General features: G+C 40.0%; 1 long non-coding RNA gene across 1 annotated transcript; it reads right to left on the bottom strand.

The window, feature by feature from the left end:
- Window positions 1-1259: 1259 nt before the first annotated feature.
- On the bottom strand, window positions 1260-26821 carry LOC113010934 (uncharacterized). The gene is made up of 3 exons (XR_003270406.1): window positions 26709-26821; window positions 6431-6482; window positions 1260-2694 (listed from the first exon to the last, which is right to left on the bottom strand). It is a non-coding gene; the product is annotated as an uncharacterized LOC113010934 (long non-coding RNA).
- Window positions 26822-27714: the final 893 nt, after the last annotated feature.

Genomic DNA, 27714 nt, shown 5'->3' with positions numbered 1-27714 from the left:
TCAAAAGCAATTTTTTTAAGTCGTGTTATATTTGTCCTACTTCGGTCATTTTTCATTTAAAGTGCTATTGATGTTAAACTTTTCACCCAGCCAATCATTATACACCTTTTTCCAGAACCGAGCCAGAAGTCCAGCAGCTCCAAGTGTGCTTGTGCTTTTGTGGGTCAGCGGGTGTCAAAGGTCACGAGTTTCACTACGTGACAGAGACTGCATGTGTCTTTGTTAATTCTTCACAAATTACGGACACAAAGCTTTTGTGGTCATCCTCTGTTCGTTTATGACAGTTTTATACTCAGCAGGGCCATAATCCAAAAATAAATCAAGTACTTCATTCACAGTTTGTCATTTGCTCATTATGGCCATACTCCATAATGAGCGAGAAAAATTGAAAATCCATAACAGATCATAATTGATTAGTATAGCAACAAGCCAGGTTTATATTGGATACAACTGTTGGCAAACATGTGCAAAGTTTCATTTAAAATATAAGATGTTAGAGTTAGAGAAAAATACAAAAACTGTTTAGATCTCGAGTATTTAAACACAAGTAATGGGGTAAGTAATATACAGTTACAAAAACAAACAAGTATTATATCCATTTAAACCGAAATTTGGATTGATTAATACTGCAGCACTGCTGAAAAGCTTTGGCTCGTTCACACGATGAAATGGATTTAATAAAATGGATTTGTTCATGCATTGTTCGCATTAGGTTGCAGATTAATGCCATTTATTTATAAAATTTAACACATTTCTGCAATGGTTATTTTCAGAGCAACAACTACTGGGTCACAAATATAAATAAATAAAAGTACAACAGGTTATGTAAGTTGCAGATCACGGATTTTCTATTCAGACTATTTGTGACATTTTGCTCTGCGATGGTTTTCATCCCTCCCAGGTTCAGCTCTGGAAGCTTTTCAAGCCAAGTACTGGTCTGACAACTCATTAACCAGTTTGTCTCCCATGAACACCTCTCTCTGTTTTAAAAGCTAATTGTTAGCCAGGTTAATGACAGCAGCAAGTTTGCTTCCTCAAGAAAAGGCAATTCACAGTGCACCTGTCACATTTCCTGTAAATTAAGAATAGTGGTAATACTTGAGCATTCCCACACTTTGTAATATATAATATAAACAGACAAAGTGGTTTATTTGGAATTAGTCAGCAACAGTGACACATTTATTTAGTAGTACATTCCACTTTAAAACACAGGAAAAAACAAATTGTCTTCCTTTTTTAAACTTTTTTAAGTTGGCTGGTACGTTGTGAATTGAACCTTTTTATTATTTTATGTGATTTTGTGTAGACCCCAAAAAGCTTAGATTGATATGAGGACTGGAAATAAGGGCAACAGCTATCTTTCTTATACATAAAAGAATCTACATACATAAATCTACATATTTACATACAAAAAATACATATTTTTAATCTTAATCAAATGCAGTTCTATTCCCTAAATGGCTAGCAACTACATTTACCACACATATAAACATGACAATGGCATGGATCTTCTAAATGAACTCTTGTCTAAACATATTCAAAAGAAGAAAATAACTCTCGCCATGTAAAAGTCAAGTGAGCCTCAAGTTTAAAGGAAATATCTGGAATAATAGCCCAAATCTAATGTCCCAGTATTTAATTTACATGAATACATGTGCCGCAACCAGCTGAAACGCTCTCTTGTCGATATAAGATTTCTTTTTGACCTTCAAGAGTTGACATCGCTCCCATGTCCACGAGTCCCTGACCTCATTGTGTCCCCAGCCATTTATGTGTTACCATAAAATCATCTGTTTCTGGCAAACCAGCCATTAAGTGAGTTATGCCTGACTTGGCAGCCGGGAGGCAGCAAGGAAGGCTGTCCAATCCTGCAGACAGGCTAGTCCTAGTTCAGCGGCCCACACACACAAAAAAAGACCCCTTCAATCATTCCCATGGTTCTTATTCTGGGCAGCAAGCATGGTGTCTACAGTTTCCCAGGCCCCTCCTAAAAAATGACACATTCTCAGACCAGATGCTTCAGACAGCCAGTACAGAGCTGTGATTATTAGCAGGGCCTTCTTTTTGTGAGGGCCAGCCTATTTTTAACCAGGGATGAAAGTTTGAATATCCTTCCACCCCTTGAGCACACTAACAACTGCTGCCAGATATTGGAGGCTTTGAGCCCAGACTAGGGGTGCCTGGAGGGCATTGCTCCTATTCGGAGCAGCGCGGCAGCGCTGTGCGGTGTTTCTGGCAATGCTACATTTACTTTCTCTCGCTGCACAGAGCCCACAGATGACTGCCAAAAAAAGGGACCATCGATGAGTGATTGAGAATGCTGTAAAGTTGCCTGGACCTTTGTGAAGACATGTGACCGCCTTCTTGCTCGTTCGCTGGCCAGCAGTGATTGCCAGGGGCATTCCAGGAGGGTATATTTCTCATACATTCCTACATGTTTGCATAGGACTCTGCTGTGGGGGCTGTCATGAGCGAGATGCAGACGACAAGCTGGGTTCTAGAGCAGAATGAGGGCTGTCAAAGCTTCGCTGTATTAGATGATGATGAAGAAAGGCAAATGCTTACACACAGGACAAAATAATGCCTGCTGTGCAGAACAAAGACAAATGATTGCTTTCGGTGACTTACTCACTCAGTCTGTCAGGGCGGAGTTCCCTTCTTTGGTGCTTACTCAGTCTGGAATGGGAAATGACTCTGAAACAGAAGATTGGTTTTTTGTTATTCTGCACTGGCCTTCTGATCTGCACCTCTGCCAGCTGAATGTTGAAAACATGAAAACAGTACACACACACACACACACACACACACACACACACACACACACACACACACACACACACACAAATGTCCATTGTGTCAGTGTGCGTACTCTCCTTAAGTGTTCCTGATTTCACAACACGATCAAACCCACACGAAGCTGAGATTCAAATTCCTCTGTGTGCTATCTGTACAGTAGGGGGAGTGATGGGGATTTAGTTGGGAGGTCAGAAAAAGTGCCATTAAAATGCATCATTGTAAGACCTTGAAATCTGCTGTGTTTAGAGGTCTTGGCTCCGGCACAGTTTACACAGTCTGGGCCACATTCATGCTAAGTAGTTTCTTCAAAGACTCTAAAATATTACAATTTGTTTTAAAAAAAAAAAAAGGGGGGGGGGGGGGTTGTGGTCAAAATAATCCCCTGATTATAATGGTTTTCACTGTTCATTGAATCGACAAAAAAGGCTTAAGGAAACAGAGGGAAAAGTCTCAAACTTAAACCTTTTCAATCTTTTGATTTCAAGAACTCCAAAATTTAATGTTCACATATTTGGCAGTTCATGCCTCAGCTGAACATCAGCTGAGAGAGGTCTAACACAAGGCTGATGATTAAGTGAAAATCAGCCCCCCGCATGGTATTTGGTACTTTAGCTGCGTCCCCATATTGTCTGTAAACAAACACAGGTACAGATCATGCAAATTGTTTTTGCATGCACATGCAACCGATAAGCCTGATATATCGCTTTAACAAAGGCTCTCTGCCAAAGAGTACGAATTCCTCCTGGCCCTCAGACTTCTGCAGGCGCCATTCACCACTGCTCTGGAAATTACTTACCCAAGGGGAGAAGAGAGAGAAAGACTATTTTAGGAGTTCGCCTAAAAATATTTCACAAATAATGACAGGAATGAGTGTACATAGGTCAATGTGAGTTTATGAGTCACTAACAATGCCTGGGATTGTAAATGGCTTGGAAAACGTATGTGATGCATAAAGTGAAGTGAGTGTCTGTGTGTGCAGTCATTCTGTGAGGAGGCTAAATGGAAAGAACATGCAAAGTTCTCTCATTCTTTTGCTCTCTTAGGCCCACTGTGTCTCCCCCTTCAATCAGTCTTTCCCTCATCTTTCCATCTCTCCAGGGAAGGAAAGTCTCCGAGTTTCTCAGGAATGTTGACTTCTCTGTGCTTTGGTCCCCAGAGGGATGTTGGTAGGGGTCTTGACCCTTCTTCTCCTGTATCCCTGGAGCCTATCAGCTAACTAAGTTAGCATGAGATAACTCTCTCCTCCTGGCCCCTATTGTAGCCTCTTACGCTACCCTCCCTTTTTGTTTCCTTCACCCAGGGCTAATATGAGGCAGGGCTTCATTAGAAGCAGGAGAGGATCTATCAACCTACCTTCTAATCTTGGCCTGTGACAACATTTCTCTTTCTACCCTTCTGCACACTGGGGCTATCTCCTTTGCTAAACTGCTAATGGGCATCCAGGCATGTGTTTGTGTGTGCTGCAGTGATTCCATTTATATTTCACAATCATACATTTTTCATTTAAAGTATCAGGTTAAACATGAATTTGTGAAATGTAAGAAGTCTGTGTAATTTATATCTGATCACATGTTCCGACTAACAGAAAATATTACAGTTGTGTAATATCATAGAAAATGTCTTACAGATGCCCAGAGATACTGAATAATTGCGCGGAGTTCAGCTAACCTCCCAAGTACGTCCACTAAGGTTGTTGGTGCTGCTACATGACCAAAAGCCTCTGGGAGCATTTTGTATGTCATCGGAGCTGCACAGGTCAGTCACTTCCATTGTGTACATGGGCTCTGATAAGAGGTATAGGGAAGTGGTGACACATAATTGTTGGAAACTCTAATAGGAAACTGTTTCGGTTTTGTTACATCAGAAACAGCGCTGAGCTCTTTTGTTATCTAGAATTTTATTTGAAATTGTGGTTTGCTTGTTTCAAGTAAGAATCCAAATGACACAAAAACAATTTTTGTGTGAACTAGAGCAAAGATCTCCTCCTCAATAACTGCTTTTCTTATGAACACTTGTAATGATGAACTATTAATCAAATGTTCAATAGATTTTGTAAAAGCATCAATTTTTGCTGGAAGCATGGTCTCTTTGTTGGGAGATGTTGTCATTAAAGTCACACCAGCAAACAGTTCTTTACTTAAGCTAGCATGTTTAAATGTTTGGTTAAGCTTTGTTATGTAGACATTTCACTCATACAATTTTTATTGTGTTTTAATGTTGTTAAATCTACAACAACACGCAGTCCAGGGATGGTGGCAGTAGTGATGGCAGTGCTGTATCTGTGCAGGATATTCTTCTTTGCTTCTTCTCTGCTGCAACCTTTCTATGTCATGGAGGCTATATTCTTCAGTTCCATGACTTAAGATGATTGTAATCTGTCTCTTGTTTATTGTGTATTTTCTCAAGCTTTACTTATTTCCCTGTAAGGTCAGTAACCTCTCAGTTTTCTCCCACACACTCCCACAGTATATCCTGGCTCTAACATGGGTCTACCTCTTGTCCTCCTCACCCCTTTACATTGCCCGAGGTTCCGCTTGAACTTAGGGACACACTTTGTCCCTCAGTGGGAGAACTTGGAACCAGAAGGAAATAGGCCTTTTTCCCAAGATTAAGACAGGCAATGCTCAAGAAAACATGAGGATCTGCTTAAAAAATGTGTCACTGCAGGGAGATGGTGCTTAGTACTAACGCTGTGACTCATTCTCTCATTGTGACTTTTAAGTCATTTAGAAGGTCAAAGCTGGAATGCAAAGCTTCAAATAAGTGATGCATATTTGAACTTGTGACCTAAAATCTGGATTTGGTTAATCTTTTACAAGTTATTTGATGCCATTATTTGTTAGTGCACCCTTGTTGTGCCATACTATATATAAAACCAAAAAAAGTCGCTATTATTTATTATTTATGATTTCCATTCTGGAACTGAAAAACAAAGGAAATGGACAAGCCCATACCTTGTTTAAAATGAACCACAGTATTTTCTTCCCCCTCACTTGAGCCATTTATTGCTCGTCTCTTAAATGAACTAGCTGCCTGCAGACGGATATTACTCACAACTCCAGTGACTGCCAAGTTCTGGTCTGAGGGCCATTAAGGTGTTTAAAGTCAGCCATTCATATTTGTGCTGGATAGCCTTTCTCTATTTTAAATATTCCCCTGAAATTTTTAATGAAATATAGCCACAGCGATTTTTCTGAGAGTGCACCGCATAATGCCTTTCCATCCTGCATAACCAAGCATCATTCAACACCTTAAACGTTATACATGCAAATTATACCTTTGTATTTGCCTTCAGGTGCAGCTGCTATATTTTAACCTTGAACTAAGTTACATTTGAAATTTCTGGCTTTACTTCCAAAGTCCAAAGACCCGAGCGTTAGGTTAATTTGTTATTCTAAACTGGCCATAGGTGTGAATATGAGCGTGAATGCTTGTCTGTTTCTATGTGTCAGAATGTGACAGGCTGACAACCTGTCCAGGCTGTGCACAGCCTCTCCTCCTATGGCAGCTGGGACAGGCCCCAGCCTTACTCTAACACTAACCTGAATTACATTACATCAGAAAATGGATGGATGGATAGATAGATGGATGAATAATTGGATTGATAGTTACGTGCCAGTGCATGTATACTTACAGGTGGGAGGGACCAGGGCAGGGAGTTCAGTTCTGCTGGTATACATTTACAGCTGTAAGCAAATTAAGTTATAGTTAAGTTATTGCTGCTCAAGTTAATTATTCAGTTAACAGTAGTTTAGTAGTTTAGTGTTTCAGCAGTGCACTGTAACGGCTTAACACAGAGAATTTATGTCTCTGTGTTCTCTGTTAAGTTATTATATTGTCATAGTGTGAAGCTATTTGTGGACCATATGAAGAATAGCAGCTGCATCGGTGTACCTAATAAGGATCCATATAAACTAAACAGCAGCAGCAACTGATGTAACATAACTGAGAAGTTTGTGCTGAAGAGTCAGTGCATGTCAGATTTAGTAAGTACCCCTCATGTCTCTTTGGAACTAAAAATGAGTCATTCATAAGCTTATGCTGTTAGTATGATCTCACTTGAAAACCTGCAAAACAACTGGAAATGTTGGGGATAATCTGCTTCTGGACCTAGAGAAAATGCTTTGTACACACAGATATTATTTTTGTGCTATTACAACTCACACATACATACTGTGCAGAGTTTTAGTTATGCATTCAGGTTCATGATGTAGATTAAAGTAACTTGTTTATCCTTAAATTTGCTGTGTAGTCAGTAAAGCTGGCCCAGTGTATAGATTTGTTGATTATATAGGATTGCCTCTTGCAGTTCACAGTCTACTGCTTGACCTTTGAGCATATTTACCTCGAACAACCAGCATACTAAGTGATCGAGGTAGAGATAAATGCATTGACAGCATGCCAGCGTCTGCCAGAGTTGCAAGCTGTAACATTTTAATTTTGTTTTGATCTTAACTGGTTATGCCTCTCTTGTATTTTCATTGACTTCATGTGCAATCAAACCACATCAGAAAATGTGCACGTTCTGTCTGAACACATATGGTTGGCTTCAAAATCAGGGAAATCGAAATCTGATCTTGTTTACCAGACACAACTGTAGAACTTGCACACATATGGGTCAGTTATGGTATGAAGTATTGTGTATTGTCATAGGGAGAAATTGTTTAAGGAGTTTCTGACGGCCAAATGCCACATGTGGTGGTGGGGGAGTCATCTAGCCTGGCAAAACCACAACATGGTTGCTCATAATCATCAACATACGAATATTATCTTCGATAACTTGCCAAAAGAAACAAGTATGTGATTCAAGTGCATTTCTATATTAAATACATCCGTAACTCATCTGGTGGATTTAGAAATACAAGTCCAGTGCTTATTATAAATTTTCCTATGATGTTGTATTGCTACAACAGTTTTCATTTTAAAGGTTGCACTTGCAACTCAAATAATGTCCTAATTATAATCATGTATACAAATCAATCAAATATCTGTTCAGTATTTACGCCAAAAAAAAAAAAGTTTTTAAATGAGTTCTTAATCAAATGATTTTAACTCCCTCTCTCTTTTTGGCAAATGATTTGCACATAATAAAACAAGTGTTAGCAAGTAGAGATTGGGTATTTAAACTTGTAGATAAGTATGTAAAACAACAGTTACAAAATTATTTATGGCACGGGATAGCATGGTGGTGTGACGGGAATAACCACTGCCTTGCAACAAGAAGGTCCTAGGTTTGAATCCAGTCCTTTCTGTGTGGAGTTTGCATGATCTCCCTGTGTCTGTGTGGGTTCTCTCCTTCAGCTTCTTCACAATATGCATGATGGTTGTCTATTTCTCTGTGTTATCCCTGCAACAAAGTGGCGATGTGTCCAGGGTGTGCTATACCTCTCACCCTATGACAGCTGAGGTACACTTCAGCCCCATCCCACCAACCTGAACTAGACGAGCAGAAAATAAATTGATAGATGGACATTTATGGTATGGTGAGTTATTATAGTTACAGGAAAACGACAGTGAAGGTGACTTTGAACACATCTGTATTTGCAAATACAAAAGCAAGATAAATAACCTACACTAAAAAAAATGCAAAGGTATCAAAATGGGTTGAGCCAAACTGGCTTTTTGTGTGCTTGTGGAGACAGTTCCCTTGGGTGTACTTTACCCTAAAGACTAAGGCCATGGAGTCATCCATGCAGCTTGAATTACACTAGACCCCTGTGACCTTAGAGTCACAGGGATAAATGCAAACGTGACAATGTGGATAATTGCCCACTAAAGATAATGAACTGTTGACTGAGATCAATGTCTCTCCCAAACACTTTTACCATGTAAACTAGTACTAAATTAATTTAAGACTAAAATGTCTGAAAGCTCTGAAAAACTGGCGGCCTGAGACACCCACTCACACAGTCTGCCCAAAATGTGTTGAGGGGCAGCTAACTAAACACAAGTGTCAGTCCAAGTAAACATACGCACATTTTGCGCTTTCAAGCTTGAAAGCTCTGAAACAGGGAAACAACAACATGCAGACATTCACAAATCAGAAACAATCTAGACATAACACAACTTGCTTTTGTGTTATGTAGTATATCTTCCTACAATTTCTGTAGTGTAATCAAATTTTAAAATGGCCAGGCCTATATTAAACTGTGTCAAATAAGGAAAAATAGTGTCGTGTGTAGCACAGTGAAACATTGGGTTGAGGATATTACATTGCTAACTTTGCTGTTAGTGAATTTTTAAATAACTGCTAATGATAAGTAAAGTAAAACGAATTTCCTGTATTAAAATTGGATAAACATGGATACCTGTAACTTGCTAACACAGGGTTACTCAACTACATGATAACAGTCATTCTCTTGTTTTAACCTCTGCTAAGATAAAATCACATGAAAGAAGCAACATTGCTACATATATAAAAAACATGTTAAAAAAAACAGTGACATGCAACACAGGGAATATAGGAATATTTGATCGGAACCATTAACAGTGTGCATCAGTCACAATTAACACATATTTTAAATTGCACATAGTCTTAAAGAAGGAGGACACAAGCACACACTTTGATTATGAGAAAGTACATGTAAAATGAAAGCACCAACAACTATATGTCTTCATCACACGCTTGCTACAGAGTGACAAGCGATAACTGGCTTAAAAAAAAAAGGACTGACCGTGATTAGGACTAATGTATGGCAGGAAAAGAAGCAGTGATTGGGTGGGAATGCTGCTGATGGGGGCTTAAGTGAAGGGGACAGAGCAAGGAAGGTATAGTGATGTTTAGGGCTTTGAAGTAAACACGATGAATATCTTCTGTGTTTATCCTTTAATTTGGTGCCCAATTGTGAGAAGATTGGTTTACAAATTGAAAAATGAAGGTCAGGTGCAGAGTCTGGTAGTAATACTCACCTCTTTTTAGTGGAAAGTGCACACTCAGATGCTTACAGTATGCACACACACACAAATATGCAGAGAGACAGATGCCTGCCGGCAGAGAAACTCCCAATTTTCTCATGTCCTATTCAACGAGCTTCATCTCAGTCCTTCAGAGTACCCACTTCCATGAGGCTCAGCCACTTCCCCACCTTTAACAGGCGAGGGAAAGTTCGCATTGAGCAGCACGTTTTTATTTACAGCAGTCAAGGTGCTGCCCCTAAAGTCTCCGTTAATGCATTTTTGTCACATATTTAAGAAAGTCAGATGAGGGTTTAAGAGAATTGTGGAGCGGAGACTGGAGCCCTAACTTGCTACTACTCTCTGTCTATGGAGACTAAGAACATCTTGTTTTCATTACTGGAGAGGCAGGGGTGGGGGGAGGGCAGAGAAAAAAAAGAAAGGGGAGTAGAGGTAGTAGTTTAATGTGGATGTTTTATCTGATTTTTTGCGTGTGTGTCTGTGTGTGTGCATGTGAACAGTAAATATGTTTTGTATGTAATGGTCAACACAAGTACTGCCATTAGCCCTGTAGGGAGATGGATCAGAGACTGTGAGGACAAAGACAGACAGAGCTGACGACATCCAGATGACAAAACATCACCCTTTATGCAGAGCTATCTGTCATCAAGGAACTGTGGCTAACTCATGTGACATTACTAAGCATCCTGTTTTGTTTCTGCTGGGACAACTTCTTGTTTGAATCAGTTACAGAGCAGCATTTTGTATGAACACTCTGATAATGTGGTCATCAATCAAGATTCGCCTGTGAACCACACCAGAATGCACATACTGTACACAAACCTTTGATTCCTGATTCGCCTGACCTCACCACCTTACCGCTTTCGTTCATGAACCGCCGACTTTTCAACAGACCTGGTTTGTGAAGAACTGGTTCATGTACTTACACCCTTCAGTTCACTTCTAAAGCAAGACCACTGCTCAAAGACAAATAGCACCTTTTAATGTAGCTTCATTACTTTTTGTAATTACTTTTAAGTGATCTTGCTCCCACAAGTTGCCTTTTGTTTGCCTGACTTTGATTCCCTTGGCTTGGTTGGTTGTTCAGACGAAATACTTTGACTTTTACAAAGTTAGGTAGGTAATGTCTGTTGATGGGGTTGGCAGTTGAACAGCCAGACAGAAACTGGGGGGGAAATCTCTTCATGCAGTACCCTGCTTTGCTAAACATGCTCTCACTGGAAAAGAAGGAGCAGGTGACTATAAGTGTGAGTTTCTCAGTGCAGACACATTCACATAGCTGACTGGGCTACAGAGGTAACCTAATTTCTCAAATATCCCATATGTAAATCAATTTCCACAACTAAGAGTGGAGAATTACTGAAAAGCAAATTCAGCCAATTTTTTTTCTTGCAAAAGTAGATGCTTTTGCCATGTTTACAGACTGTCTGAGTGTGCCTAACTTAAAGCTTGAACATAATCCAGAGTTTTGTTTATATTACACTCGATATGCATGAATGACTGTGGCCACATGTTGTTTGATGTATCTGGATTTTGGGAACATTTTCAAATCAGGAAACTGCAATGCAAGAACTTTAAATTAGACTTTAGATTGGGGAATTTGATGGGACACAAGTGTGGAAAAATGAAAAGATTCAAAAACAGTGACATCAAAACATCAGACTTAAAGTCTACATAAGGTTCTTAACGCTTTACTAGTGGGACCAGCATGTAAAGTATGTGGTCTGATATTTTCTCGGGGTAATTTGGTTAGGTCTTTACAAGTCAGGTGGATAAGCAGCAGAAATCCATCTTTAGTATTTAAAATGAGGAGAATTTATTTAAAGCATTATAGCAGTGTGTGAATAGATCTAACAAGTAGATGTTAATGATGTGACAGCTGGATTGCCACATCATGAAATGTCTTCCTAAACACAGTGTTGATTTTTTATGCCTCTACACCAGCATCATTCTTGCATGCTTCAGTCCATCTTAATTTTGGGAATGTGATAGCTCTTCAACACCCTTAGGGGTTAACTTCACACTCATTCGGAACTGATTGCTTTTTGTCGCTAAATACTTAAGCTAACTGTGAGCTCACAAAATGTGTTTTGACCATAATCCAGGAATTGCTGGGTTAATGCTGATCAATTACAAAGTGTTAACAGTTTATGTATATAATGGAAGTGAAACTGTGTGGTCATCATGGACAGGTCACCAGTCTAATTCAGGGCCAACACAGTGAGACGGATGACTATTCATGGCCAGTTTAAAAACACCAGTTAAACTAACCTGAATTTGTTTAGACTGTGGTAGGAAGACGGTTTATACAAAGAGAACCCACTCACACACAGTGAGAACATGCAAACTCATTCACCACTGTGCTGTTCTTAAATTACATTGTTTGGCAAAAAAATATTATGCAATGTTATAAATTATTCAGGAACAGAAGGAAAGATTATGACCATATCTCATATTTGGTAAAATACTGAATTGGTGTCCACCTGTTAAAGTCTTCACTACATATTTTATGAGTCCAACATGGAATTAAACTGCGCCTTGACTGATTATTAGTGGCACACAACCACAAGGCAGTAAGCAGGGGTTAAAGCAGGGGAGCAGCATTCTGGCACCTTCAGTTAATGAGTTATTAAATCCAATAGGCAGGTTCATGCATGTTCCTGCTGAATGAGTTGACTTTGTTGTTCGTGTGCAGCCTGATGTTGCTTCCAATGACAGCATAGTTATATTTGCTCAGTAAAAAAAGACCAAAAAATGACATTTCATTGTGAGCTTACACCTTAAACATGTTCTTTTACCTTCTCATTCCCGGGATGTGTTCATTATGCAATTGTAAAGTTGCGGACATGGTACTTAAACATCTTGTTCGTTTTTTAAAATTCACGGGTAATTTTAAACACAACTTTTCAAGCAGCTCAACAAATATCACCAAATTCACCAACTGTGCGCATGTTTTTCCCTGCTAGTATTTCACATGGACAGAGAGAAAGTGTGCAACACTAAAAGATGGGGAAAGATGTAAGAAAGAGAGGAAAGGAGAGGAAGACAAGATATTATTTTGAAAGGTAAGCACTGCTCAGCCAGTGGATCTTTATGAATTTGAAATTTAAACTGTAATACAGTGTCCTAATTCATTTTAGTGCAGGCTAAACTGGTTAATTTGCAGTACTATGATAAAACTTACAGGGATGCACTATGTTGCACTGGTTTCATCTACTACTTGGTTATATCGAGTTCAGCAGACATCAATTTTAATGTAAGTTGATAGAGAGAGCGAGGTTTAAGATGTTGAGAGATTTGTGACGTTTAGCGTGTTTGGAGTGTGTAGTTAATGTGTTGTCTTGTGTAGTTAGCATGTAGTGTTGTGGATAGTTTTGTGTTGTGTATCAAAACAATGAGGCGACTGCTGTCTCCAGGTAGAAAAAGGAGTGATACACCTGCTGCTGTCAGACCTGCAGGTATCAGGCGGTGATGTTCTCCTTTATAGTGGACAGAAATATTTGGAGTGGCACAAATAATTTGTGTGGCATCATATTGAATGCAGAACAGCTGATTGTTCTGTAAATAGTTTGAAATGGTTATTTAAAAAATTAAGGTAAAAGGTAAATGGATGCAAATAACTTTGTTGTTTGCAAAACTTGTGCATAGGATTTTAAAATTGACAATTTATATTTGCATTTAAAGTTATGAAATATGATTCGTTAAACATGTTTGTGGTTGTTACAGTAAAAAATATAACTTTTTCTACTCTGATTTTATGTTTTTTATCTGATTTTAGATCAGTTGTGTTAATACAGTATGTCAAAATGAAAACATAACTGTAAATTCAGACACGTGAGGTTGTGCTGAAAAGGATGATACCAAACAAGGCAAAGTAAATCGATTTTAAAGGTAAAATGTGGAGGGAAAATCAAAAGTAGTTAAAAATGGCCAATTATACCCTGGACCCCAGAGGGTTAAAGGTTGTTTTTTTTTTTTTAAAGTAACGCAATAGTTACTTTTCAAGTAATTAATTACTTTTAGAATATTGTAACTCAGTTACTAACTCAGTTACTTTTTTGAAGAAGTAACTAGTAACTATAATTAATTACTTTTTTCAAAGTAACTTGCCCAACACTGACATTTATACTAACTTTACAGTGTCTAGTGGTTGGTATATTCTTATATCTTGTTGAATTCATTTGGCTAAATACACAATACAATAGGAGCAGCACTGATCACAGTCCATACAAAAAGAAATGTTCACTGGAGCTTGCAAAACAAATTATTCTCATTTATTCCTAAGCAATTCTTCTTTCAGAGTGTGCCCCTATAAATCTATCTTAGGGCTCCCCCCACCTGCCAAATCCGACTTTAACCCCTGGTAGTAAGTAAGGTTAATTTAGGCATGATTACAGTCACTAGATCAAATACAAGCAGGCAAGGCGTCAGATCTTCTAAAAACACCACACATGTACAAACATGGAGAGAGAAACAATCACATCCTACCTGAGACACCCTGTTGTTACCAGCAACAAGGGAGATAACACTGCTTCCTCTCCTTCCTTTGGGTTTGACTTTATCACTTTACATGTGTGTTTATAAATGGAACTATCTATTCATACAGCAAGACCAAAAACCCTCCTGTCTTCCTGCTAATGTTTGTCCTCAGGCATTATCACGGCCACAATACTGACTATATTGACCATCAGTATCAAAGCATACAACACCGTCTGTGTCCTTTTGTACTTTTGATCTCTGCATTTGTGACTGTAGTTTTATCAGATGGAAGAGTAAAAACTCCAAATGTATAACATGTGAATACCTCAGGAGATAATTGCAAAGATAAAGCAAAATTAAGAGAGATTTCAGAGTGTGGTGACAGCGTAGAACAAATGTAACTTTTCAGTCAGCAACTAAATGAACGCAGCTCTGTGATTTAGATCTAACATGTAATGTAGTAAGCTAAGGCAGCACGGCCGGTGTCTTCATCCTTTGAAAGCTTTTTGAAGACGGCGGCAAACACGTGTTATGGAAGTGTCAGGAAACAGGTGCTTTGTGGCTCAGGCAGCGCTCCCTCTTTGATATCCTTTATAAGAAACAGACGGTAACTACCGGGTGTGTCCATAAACACTGAAAGCGCAAGTCTGCAGAGACCCCTGCATGTCAGTTCCCTTGTGCTATTAGCTGATGAAGGATGGATTATTCCAACAGTTTTATTATGATGGAGACTTAAACATTAACCATATATTTAAAAAAGTCAAACTTAGTGTGAGCCCATAGTTCCATATACTGATGAAATATATCTTTAAAATTTATACAGTTCTCTCATACTATCCTCACTAGAACTATTCAATTTACTCAAATTTCTTAGGATCATTTTTAGGATATAAACACATTTTTACAAAGCATGGTTAATTTGACTGACTACTTTAATACCTTTTTGTCAGATCACTAAACTTTACTTTGAGAGGCCGTGTAGGTAGTACTCCATGTCCACATGCTGGACAATTCCTGGGCAAGATACCGAACTTCAAACTGTCCCCTAAGCACCTATCGGCATGTGGTAATCAGTGTTGGGTAAGTTACTTTAAAATAGTAACTTAGTTACATTACTAGTTACTTCTCTCAAAAGTAACTCAGTTACTTCAAGTTACTCGTTACTTTCAAAGTAACTAGTTACTAGGGAAAGTAACTTTGGTTTTACTCAGAATTCTCTTGTTAATGTGTTTCTTCCATAACTTTGCCAGTCTTCTAGCTTGCTTACTTGCCACAAGTGCACTGTGCCACCTACCAATAGAAAGAAAAAGATAATGTGCATATTTCCACGAGAGAAATCCCACGCCTGGACCGTCATTGACTGCTGCCATGATTCTAGCCTACGTCACAGTGTCATCTGCGCCTTTTACATCCAACACAAAAACTGCAGTCGTGGTGCTTTCGATTGTACTCAGAACTCGGAAATTCTGCCTTCCGAATAGGAAGATGTAGGTAACACCAGACTGCAGATGAGCTGCATACAGAGCTGGACTGGGACAAAAAAATCATCCCGGGCATTTTGACTAGAGACTGGCCCACCATTATAGGAAAAATCATAAAGCCTTTGAATGAAAATAAACACTGTTGTGACAGTGATGTACACTGTCTGATGGTATATATGCATCAATCTATCAATCGTTTGTTGTAAGATTCAGATAATTATTTTTTAAAAGCTAGACATTTTAAATGAGAATAAGAAAGAAAAGTATTTCTTTGTGCCCCCCATTCCCTGTTAATGCCCTACCTGCCCCCCTGGCAACACTTTGCTAGACCCGCACCTGCACAGTTACCAGCTGTCAGCTACTTAGAAAAGGATCCTGGGGTTATTTGTCTCTCAGAAACAGTTCATAACTTCCCTTCAACTCATTCATGTCACCTAAAAGGTAAACCTGTTTCTCCATCACCTGTTCAGCTCTGATGATCCAGTAAGGACATCTCCTGGTTTCATCTTCATGTTTCCCTCTCACCACATAACCAAACCATATCATGACCAGCAGCTTTTTTGCAGCTGTGGCTCCAGCAAACATCAGCTGATACTAGAAATTAATATTAAATAAATTCTAACAACAGCTGATCAAACGTGCTGCTGTTGTTTAGCGCGACATCCGCTGGTTTCCTCTTTCGGCGCAAAGTGGGCGATAAACACACAAGAGAGAAAAGACGATCAGCTGATCACTGATCAGTTTTCATGATTGAAGTAGAAACGGGAGAGGGAGGGGAGAGAATGAGAGAAGAAGAGGCAGCTGTGCAACGTAAAGACACAGAATAACTCCAGCTTTGTGCCTTTTCCATTGTAGCTGAATTACGGGACAAACTGTCACCTCAATAAGAAACGCGTAATATTTTCTCTGAATACCAGACGGGACGGTTGGCAACTCTAATAACTTATGAACAAAATAAAGTTTAACATCGTTAACATCATAGCACCACCCAGCTGTATAGAAACTCCGTCATGCTAGCTAGCACGCAGTACGGAAAAAGTCAGAATAACGAAAATAAACTCCACCTAAACTTGGTTTATATCTGACCCAGAGAGACTGCAGGTCATAACTTCTTACCTGAAGTTCAGTTCACACTTGGACCGGCGGCCGCCTCGGTCTCTTTTCCGTCTGCGTCCCTTTTCCTTCATCCACCTGCTGGCCTCCACCACTTGCTAATGTTACTGAATCTGTGGAAGCTCCGCGATAGCCACCACACGAAGTAACGAGTAACGACCCTATCCAAATCCCAGTAACGAGTAACGCGTTCCTGATTTTGGCATAATAACTAGTTACCGTGCTCGTTACCACAATAATAACGTAGTTACTGTAACGCGTTACTTAATAACGCGTTAGTCCCAACACTGGTGGTAATAGATAAAAAAATGCAATTAAAGTACATAGAATAAAGTCATGTATGCTTGAGTTATTCTGGTTTGTCGTATTTAAATACTTTGAGTGTTTAGTTAGAGTATATAAATACCAGACATTTATTTTGCTGTATCATTAAAGAACATGAAATGGGATATTCTTACTAAATATGAGGAAGTCTTTTAGATTTAGCAGGCAATGCTACTCAAAATGGGCCTTGCTTACTGCCTTGGCCTGTATTAGCAGTCGCTTCGCTGATACCTATTAGCAATATTATATATATATATATATATATATATATATATATACATATATATATATATATATATATATATATATATATATATATCCGGGCCAACAAGATCCGGGCCATCAACACATACGCCCTGCCCGTGATCAGGTACCCTGCTGGGGTAATAGGCTGGCCAAAGGAGGAGATAGAAGCCACTGACATAAAGACAAGAAAGCTCCTGACCATGCATGGAGGGTTTCACCCCAAGTCCAGCACCCTGAGGCTGTACGCTAAGCGGAAGGAAGGGGGCCGGGGACTGGTGAGTGTCAGCACCACAGTCCAGGATGAGACAAGGAACATCCAAGAATACATTGGGAAGATGGCCCCAACTGACCGAGTGCTCAGTGAATACCTCAGGCAGCAGAAACCCAAGAAAGAGGAGGGAGACGAGGAACCATCATGGAAGGACAGGCCCCTGCACGGTATGTACCACCGGCAGATAGAGGAGGTGGCTGATATCCAGAAATCCTACCAGTGGCTGGACAAAGCTGGACTGAAAGACAGCACAGAGGCACTAATCATGGCAGCACAAGAACAAGCTCTGAGTACAAGATCCATAGAGGCTGGGGTCTATCACACCAGGCAAGACCCCAGGTGCAGGCTGTGTAAAGATGCCCCAGAGACAATCCAGCACATAACAGCAGGGTGCAAGATGCTAGCAGGCAAGGCATACATGGAACGCCATAACCAAGTGGCCGGCATAGTGTACAGGAACATCTGTGCCGAGTATAACCTAGAAGTCCCGAGGTCAAAATGGGAGATGCCCCCAAGGGTGGTGGAGAATGACCGAGCTAAGATCCTGTGGGACTTCCAGATACAGACGGACAAAATGGTGGTGGCTAACCAACCGGACATAGTGGTGGTAGACAAACAGAAGAAGACGGCCGTAGTGATCGATGTAGCGGTTCCGAATGACAGCAATATCAGGAAGAAGGAACACGAGAAGCTGGAGAAATACCAAGGGCTCAGAGAAGAGCTCGAGAGGATGTGGAGGGTGAAGGTAACGGTGGTCCCCGTGGTAATCGGAGCACTAGGTGCGGTGACTCCCAAGCTAGGCGAGTGGCTCCAGCAGATCCCGGGAATAACATCGGAGATCTCTGTCCAGAAGAGCGCAGTCCTGGGAACAGCTAAGATACTGCGCAGGACCCTCAAGCTCCCAGGCCTCTGGTAGAGGACCCGAGCTTGAAGGATAAACCGCCCGCAGGGGCGTGCTGGGTGTTTTTTTTTTTATATATATATATACATATATATTAGCAATCTATTCACACAGCTGGTGCCAGCTTGGAACAGCACACACGCATTTGTAATTTTAACCTGATACTGTCAGCTTTACCTCTTCTATGACATTCAATTGAAATTACAGTGGTACTATAAAGTTTTGTCTGGCAGACAATAACGATACGCAGCTCAAACTGTCCTGCAGTCTAAGCACAGGCATGACTGTTTAAATTGAACCTTAAGCAACATAATTTAAAACACATCTTAAAATGTTCTCATCTGTTCCTCGAGGTGACCCTCCAACAGCGATCACCTGACAGATGACTCCTCTTCCAGAGACATCAAGGCTGACTGTGTCACTCCACTGCGCCCTCCCAGGAGAAGCGGAGGCCAATATTTACTGACACGCTCAACCGCCACCCAAATGATGCTGGAACCAAAAAAAATAAAAATTGCTTCTGATGTGTTAATCCGTTCTGACACAGCATTGCGCCTCTGAATTAAGATGTCATTTTTTATCATCAAAGTGACACCTGTTTAAAATAGGAGGCCTGGGATGATTTATGTGACTGTTATTCTTGCCTGTGAGCAGAGAAAAGTGAGAGGAACTCGGCCTACGCGCATATATCATTAAAGCGTGGTTGAAATGACCTCACAAGGGAGTGTTATGAAATGTTACTATAGAAATTGATGTGTTTGAACAGCTAGATTGGGACAGCAGTTAATATGTTCAGATGCCTCACTTCCTACACGTTCCTGAAATTGTCATCTACCAGAACAAAGCATTATATTAACCTAAAGTAAGATTTAATACATGTGAGAATTTCCTCCATTACTGTATTTACTCTGCTTCATTTATCAAAGCCCGGCTCGGTGGTCTCTTAATACCACGGAGTGGCACACACGCTCTGTATCTTGCAGAACTGCACATAAGCATAAAAAGTTTGCTACCATCAGTATCACTGAATGATCAGCTTCCTGCATAGCTGAATGCTTTGGCTCTGTTAGCTGTCAGACTAAACTGTGGGGAGTTAGAGCATGTAGCCCAGATGTGAGCCAAGGTGTCCACCCTCTCAATCTAATCAGATTGATTAGGGGCAGTAATCTGCTGGGCTGGCACAGGACTCTGCTCTTCATGAGTCTGATCAGTGAGAACTCACAAGATGGCTGGATGTTACACAGTCCAGAGCAGCTTAGGACTGCCTGCTCCTCCAGAACACTGACATGAGAACCGTTAGGTAGAGTGGGATTCTGACTATGGTGTACTGTGTCTGTTTTAAATCAAAACTGCGGTCTCAAAGAGATCAGGTCGCATTGGGCATTCTCAGCTGTAAGCATATTTTTATACTGTTTTTTTATGTAATATTGTGCCTTTTCAACTTGACTTCCTTCCATCGGATGGAAGCTGCCCGAAACTTCAAATCAAAGTAGTCAGCATATAAGAACTGGAGCTGAACTTATAAACAGGCACAGCAACAGGAGGTCTTATTCAGCTCCGGCCTGAATTTCAGAGTTTGAATCCAGCCCATAGAAATGATTCTAGAGGGATGTGGGAACTGAGATACTGGTGCTGACAAGCTCGCCAAATGATCAGAAAAGGAAATGCTGCTCTCAATGACCTTACTGTTATCCTTATGAACACCACATAAGTCTCCTTCTGATACCGGTCTGGGTCTGAACCATCCAATTCAGTCCCATCCCAGGAACTAGCCTTCCTCTCATTTCCTGTCTGTGAAACAGCCGTCTCCTGTTTAAATTATGCCCCAGTGCCTCCCCAGTTCCCTTGCACATAGCTATGCTCTCTCCTGCTGTCTTCCTCCTCTCTCTCCCGCTCTCTCTATCACTGTTGGCTGCAGCTGCCATGTTTTCCTGGAAGGACGGCAATACGCTAACTGGGTAGGCAGCTGTTTGATGACCTGTAAGGTTCAGAGAACAGATGATAAAGACAAATAAACAGCACTCTTTAAAATACCTTGAGGATTTGAAAGAATACATGGACATTTTTGGAAACGCAATCATTTTCTTGCTGAACGTTAGTTGAGAAGATGCTTCTCTAATGTCTGAGAAAAAATGAGCAGGTTATTCTTGAAACAATTGTTGTTTTCTTTTTTTTTTTCACCTTCGTGGTTCCAAAACACCAGGATAGCAGCAGTGAAAACACTGAGCTTTAGGCATTTTAGTAGAACATCACTATCTAGTGGGTAATTTTATGGAAGCTACATGAATGTTAGACATGTTAGAATTCCCCACTTTAAGGCAAAAATCAGGATGGCCATAGTCTGGTGCAACAAAAGAAGATAAGTTATATGGAAAAAAGTAGTTGGCCGCCTACGCAGTACACCTACAGGAGCTACATGGAAAATCATAACATCAAGCTCTTGTTGCACAGTTTTTGTGCTGATATGAATGCAAGAGGAACTGAACCAGGACAGCACTGGTGACTTTTACACACTAGCAGTCTGCACTTGGTGGCCCATTCTGAGTTGCTGTGGCTTCTAAATGCTTCCACTTTGCAAAATTACCACTTACAGTCGATGGTAAGAGGTAAGAAACTTTCCGCATTGGTAACACCCTCAAATTCAGTGAGCGATTTAAAATGACACATTCTTTCACAAATAATGTTTTAGGGGTGAGCGATATAAACGATATACGATAGAAACTATATAAATTTGGCCAACGATAGAGATTTTGACTATACCGCTTTATGCTGTAAGCTGGTGTTCTGACAGTGTTTGTCCCTTTTCATTTGCCTCAGTCTTCAATTTTCACAAGTTTCTCCTTCAGATGTGTCCCTCCCCTACCCCAGTCTCCACTCTTCACTTTGTCTCCTTGCTTTGCTACACCTCTCCAGTTGCGTGGCACCACACCTCCTGGTTGTTATCCTGATGGTCTCTCTCCTTTGACTCCATCCCAACCCTTTCATGCTGAGGCGTGACACGCAATGCCTTTAATGTGGCCTTGGCCCCATGTTCCTCCTGCCTGTTGGACTCATCCAGGAACAGTAGATCTCAGATCCACCCTGGGTGATTGATGGCAAGAATACCCTCTCCTCTCACCCTCCCCGCCCCAACCCCTGTTAGGGGGACAGCATAGCGTTTCATGAGCTCATCTGTGTGGCGCCCAGGAGCTGCACCTAAAATGCAGACTGCACTCATGTCTCGCCCAGTAAGACTCCCTGGGGGACACAAAGCATGTGTGACCTCCTTTTACCCAGGCTGCACCCCATCTACAAACTACTCTCACTGTATCACCATGGTCCCATTCTTAATTTGTAGTGACATACTTCAACATTTATCAAGATATACCATTTAATTTTACATCCAAATATGCCCGTGAATAAATAGATAACTTTATTTTGATTATTACAGGTAATTTCTGCAGTTTGAGATTTTGCCAAAAAAAATAAGAGAAATATCAGAGGAAATTTGAACAGTGTTGTTATTAAATGCATTTTTTTAAGCCTGGCTGAAGTGGAAAAGTGGACATAAAATAAAACTTCATGAAGCATTTAATTCATATAAGTCCAGTATATCTTGTGATTATGTCTCTACCTGACGTTTGCATGGGACTGTGGTTCTTTTATGAAGCAATATGGGAAGTAAGAGCATGAAGTGAACATGTAACACAGAACAACTCACCTATTCTCACCTCAACAGCACTGAAAGCATCAAAACACTGTAATTAAATATAATTAAGGAGCTTGCCACATTGTCTCACCAGCTATTGTCTGGCAGTCAACTGCATAGTCATGTACCAAAATTTCATAATCTCTCCCTCTTTATTTTGTACCCTTCTCTTCAGTGTTTCAATCAAAAATAGGCAAAAACAACTTGAAAAGGTTTATGTTAGCCATTAATCAGACAAGGCAGATTTTTTTTTAAAGTAGAGTATAGTTGAGGTTACAGCCTGCTCCAAGACCCCAAGACAGGCCCCCATGTTACATATCTAATAATAATAATAATATTAATACTACTACTACTACTAATAATAATAATAATAATAATGATGATGGGGGACAATTGCAGTTGTGCTAAAAAAGAAAGAAAGAAAAAGAATAATAGACAGAAGCTACGGGATGGAAACAGGAAAAATGTTCCATCTCCGGCATGTTCAAGGTTCAAGGTTCAAGGTTCTTTCAAGGTTCAAGGTTCTTTATTATTTGTCACATGCATAGTTATACAAGTATAACACACAGTGAAATGTAGCCTGACACGCTCCTCGACATGTGCAAAAATTGGGGGGGGTGTAGAGGAAGAACATTATATATATGTATATATATATATATATATATAATATATATATATATATATATATATGTAAATGGGAGATGCCCCCAAGGGTGGTGGAGAATGACCGAGCTAAGATCCTGTGGGACTTCCAGATACAGACGGACAAAATGGTGGTGGCTAACCAACCGGACATAGTGGTGGTAGACAAACAGAAGAAGATGGCCGTAGTGATCGATGTAGCGGTTCCGAATGACAGCAATATCAGGAAGAAGGAACACGAGAAGCTGGAGAAATACCAAGGGCTCAGAGAAGAGCTCGAGAGGATGTGGAGGGTGAAGGTAACGGTGGTCCCCGTGGTAATCGGAGCACTAGGTGCGGTGACTCCCAAGCTAGGCGAGTGGCTCCAGCAGATCCCAGGAACAACATCGGAGATCTCTGTCCAGAAGAGCGCAGTCCTGGGAACAGCTAAGATACTGCGCAGGACCCTCAAGCTCCCAGGCCTCTGGTAGAGGACCCGAGCTTGAAGGATAAACCGCCCGCAGGGGCGTGCTGGGTGTTTTTATATATATATATATATATATATATATATACACACACACATATAGTATATACACTGGGTGAATGTGCAGTAGTAGCAGCAAGCTGGTGAATTCTGTACATTAATATGAATAGATATCTGACTATTTTACAGGATAGACAATATAAACATATTTAAAATTAAAGGAATTGGAATGTACATTGTGCCTTGCCTTGTAAGTCTAAGTTTATTGCTGACTTTTCACCTCCTATTTAATGCCACCTCTTTTCCATCAGATTTGTTCATCTGCTTGAGTTCTTCTCGTTTGTTTTATTTCGAGGATATTATCATGAAGACAAATAAAACCATCAACAGGAAAAATAAATGCAAGTAGACAACTTCTTCAACATCTAACATCTTGATCCGGATTGACAGTTTTATCTGACTAGCAATCCAAAGCAATCACAAGTTAGACAAAGAAAACCAGTAAAAGCTAAGCTATGAGCTGAAATATTTATTTTACCTTAAAATTAAATGATTCAGTGAATAGCAAGTTTTGCTTTTGCTCTAGCATTATAGCACGAAAGGCTGATCTTTTCATGCTTTCTCCTCCCACCTTAGCAGAGAGAAGTCTGTCTCCCTCTGCATGTGGGACATTCCAAGTGGGCAGGAATCTGAGGACAGAGATCACCTAATCTCTTTGAATGAAGTAGCACCTGTTGGCGCAGCGCTAGATGAGGAAGAAAATACCAAGATCAGTGGCAGCTCTTTGTTGACCCGATACACTTCCCCCGATGTATCAGCTGGCAGCTACTTGAAAACCAGTCGTCAGGTCCATCAGGATGACTGATGGACTCCATTAAAACTTTATGTAGACATATGTAGATATAGATATAATTCACATCACTTGTACTAAATTTGTGCTTGCAAAATTTAAGTTAGAATGACACAGTCTATAATTTAAGTTTATCCCATCTTAACCATGTTTACTCCATCTATAGACACACCATCAGCTTTATTTTATAGCAATTTGGTGCACATTTCTAAATACCCGTAGTTTTTCTGGAAACATTAGAGCAGCCTGATTAGGGCAACACTCTTACCTGATGCTGTAAGAGCGTTGCTGAGTGAGCCATCTGACTCAAATGAAACCAGATCATTCATTTAAGAATAGAGCACCCATTGAAAGGACATGCAATCCAGTCTACCAGTACCAGTCAAATTATCTCACCCAGCTGTTCACGAGGTGACCATGTGCTGAAGAGGACCCTGAGAGACTTGCGAGAAGGGGCATAAATCACAACTGAGGACGCTGCAGTTGTTGCGTGTGTCTGCATGTGGTGAAGACATTAGATTGTTGTCATAGCTGCTTCGGAGAAGTTGTCGTTAGATGTGTTTGTGTTATTATTCTGATTACACTTGGGTTCTGTAAGCTGTCTCTTGTAGCCTCTGAAAATTGGAAGTGCAGAAGAGGTAATAAATGAAATGCAAGCTGAGTGCCACATATCTTCTTTGTGTAGACTAAAGTATGAATGTATCCACACTTTGGTTTATCCTGATAAATGATCTGGATTTCTCTTGGAGGGAAATTGTTAATGTGGCCAGAGGAGGTCTAGTTTTTCCTCTTGTCCAAGGTTATTTAAACTAAACCAACCATTCCTTTAAATGTCTCAAATCCCTTACAGCATGGGCCACAGCCTTAATGCCTGTCAAAGGAACGCTGCTTTGCATGTAGCCTGATTATTATCTGCTACACAAATTGCTAGTAGCTGGATTGTTCACGGCTGATGGTCCCAAAGTTTATGGATTGAAACTGTTGGAATGTGGACAATTACCACTTTCACTTTCTCACAAAAACCTTAATACAGTTTACATAAACTATTCTCTTGAAAATTCTACTTTAAAGAGCTATATCGGGCTCTAGGGCCAGCTCAAACAAACAGAGAATCTGCTCTGCAATTCAGACATTACTCTACTAGCAAGGACAAACAACGATGACGATGTTGTCACATTTCAGACTGTAGGCGCTGGCAGAATTCAGTTGTAAGTAGGCTTCATTTAGGTGAAATATGTTGTACCACCCACCACTAAGGTCTGCTCAAGGTTAAATTTTGCCAGACTTTAAGCTAGACTACTATATCTTTCTTGTGATTTAGGGGTCACAGAAACAGGAAACCGCAAAGAAGTTAGTCAGCAAACACCCGAACTGCTAAAAACGTTCTCCTCAGTTTCTCGCTGCTTATTGTGCTGATTTGTCACAGTGGTAATCTGTGTCAAAGACAGGTTATTTATTTGAAAAACAAGCCCTATTCTTTAGATGTTATTTTATGTATGTTCACGATTACTGAAAAGTACAGAGCACAGATTTCTTATGGGAATGTTAAAAATGCCACTATTTTAATTGTATTTAGAGACTGATCAAAAATGACCAGTCTTACGATTTTTATTGTGTGTGCTCATATTTTAGGGAAAAAGAAGTAATGCAAAAGATGAAATAGACTAAAAAGAGTTGACCTGTTGTCAAAAGTTGCTGAGCACCTAAGAGTGGTTGAACAGTTTAACCTATAATTACCACAATTAAAATAATACTCATATTAACAGAGAAAAATTGCTTCCAAATGGTCTTTCACATGCGCAAGAAAAGAAAAACAAAAACACATGGCACAATCTGGCTTCAGAATTCTGGCAGCAGAGCATGACATGTCAAATCAGAATTAATTTTGCATAGAAATGAGTAACTAGCTGCTTTTATGAATATACCACACGTGAGTACAATATGTCCAGTAGTGAACATTTTGCAGCGTGACCTTTGATTTTAATGTTCGTAAGCAGAATTCATGCGTCCTTTTCGATTTGTTGCTGTACTATCACGTTGCATGGTGGGAATTTCCATGTAACTTGGTGGACAGAGACTGAAGGCAGGAAAAACAACTTAAATGTGTGTTAGAACTGTGAGGGGACTCAAAAAGTTGCTCATAAGCCAGATAACTAAACAGATTAAGTAAGAGAGTGGAAAACAAGCCAATACGTGAACACAACGTGCAGTATTTGAACAGTAAATATGTGATTTTAGGAGATTTTGTGATTGATCATTTCCATTCTGATTCCTCACTTTAAAGTGGTCTCACGGGAGAAAGAGAGGGAAATACAGTAAATATTGCACATACCGCTCTGACGTATCACAACCTGTTTTGCAAGGAAAATTGTAGGGGTTGACATCAAAGTCAAAAGCCCACTGCCAAAATCAAAATGTCAGCCATTTGGCCTATTAAATTCACTGGACCCCTCACTCCTGTGATGAGGAGAAACAAAAGAGACTCCAAAGTCAACACAATTTTCTCTCTTTCTGACGAAAAAAAAAAAAGCACACTTACAGGTTTTGTCGCTCATAGACTGAAGAACACTGTTTAAGAGATCTCCAGTGGTATTACCGCTTTGTGGGGGTTTTTTCAAACTACCTCTGGCAATAACAACCTTATGTCCAGTAAGTGCCCTTTCAGTAAAGAACTGATGTAGAGGCCCATTGCTGAGTAGTGTCAGGGAGTGATCAGAGGAGTCATGTGGATAAAATCACACTGCTGACCCTGGACATCAGTGATTGATGTCAAATGTGACCGTGAAACTCAATAGGGGTTGTTGTACTTTTGATTTTATTGGCCACCATGTCAGGCTGCCTGCTTTCTGTGGTAACAAGACCTGCACTGCTACAATGTAAGCATTTCCATGCATGCTGCTGAACAACATTATAATGATACATCACATTACATTATATTTAGTAGTTGAATTCTCACCTTATTTCTTGAGAAAACATTTGAATTAATGCAGTAATACAACATATTTTAGCCAAAACAGTTATAAGGCTAAATCGTAGCACTTTATAATATATCCCAGTAATAAGCAGAATAACTGAGGGGTAACACTTGAATGGTAAAAAGATAGTAATTTATTAACACTATGTAAATACCAAAGTGATAATTGTGTCATAGATTATTTTTAACAATGGTTCTGTCTGGTTCAACCAACCAAATACAACCAACCAAGAGCAATGATATGTAATAATCATTAACACGCACAAAGTTAACAAAATCTAGTCCAGGTATTGAGTCTTCTTCAGTCATATGATGATGAGATCATCATGTGATGTTATGACTTAACCAGGAAATGAGGTGGGGTGAAAAAATGTTACAAATAAATTAAATCAGACCAACCAGGCTCCACTGGTCAACATTCAATAATCACTATCAGAGTAAAATAAGCACTTTATCCCTGTATCATGAGAAATCTGTGCCAATCAAACTCAAGCAGTCAACAGATTTAGCTCCAACAGGTCAACGGGCTCCATTCTCCCAGGCAACAGGGAAATACAAGTCCTCCAAAAGC

This window comes from Astatotilapia calliptera, chromosome 18 (genome assembly GCF_900246225.1).
Source record: "Astatotilapia calliptera chromosome 18, fAstCal1.2, whole genome shotgun sequence".
Taxonomy (NCBI): domain Eukaryota; kingdom Metazoa; phylum Chordata; class Actinopteri; order Cichliformes; family Cichlidae; genus Astatotilapia; species Astatotilapia calliptera.
This window is presented reverse-complemented; position numbering and strand designations above follow the sequence as displayed.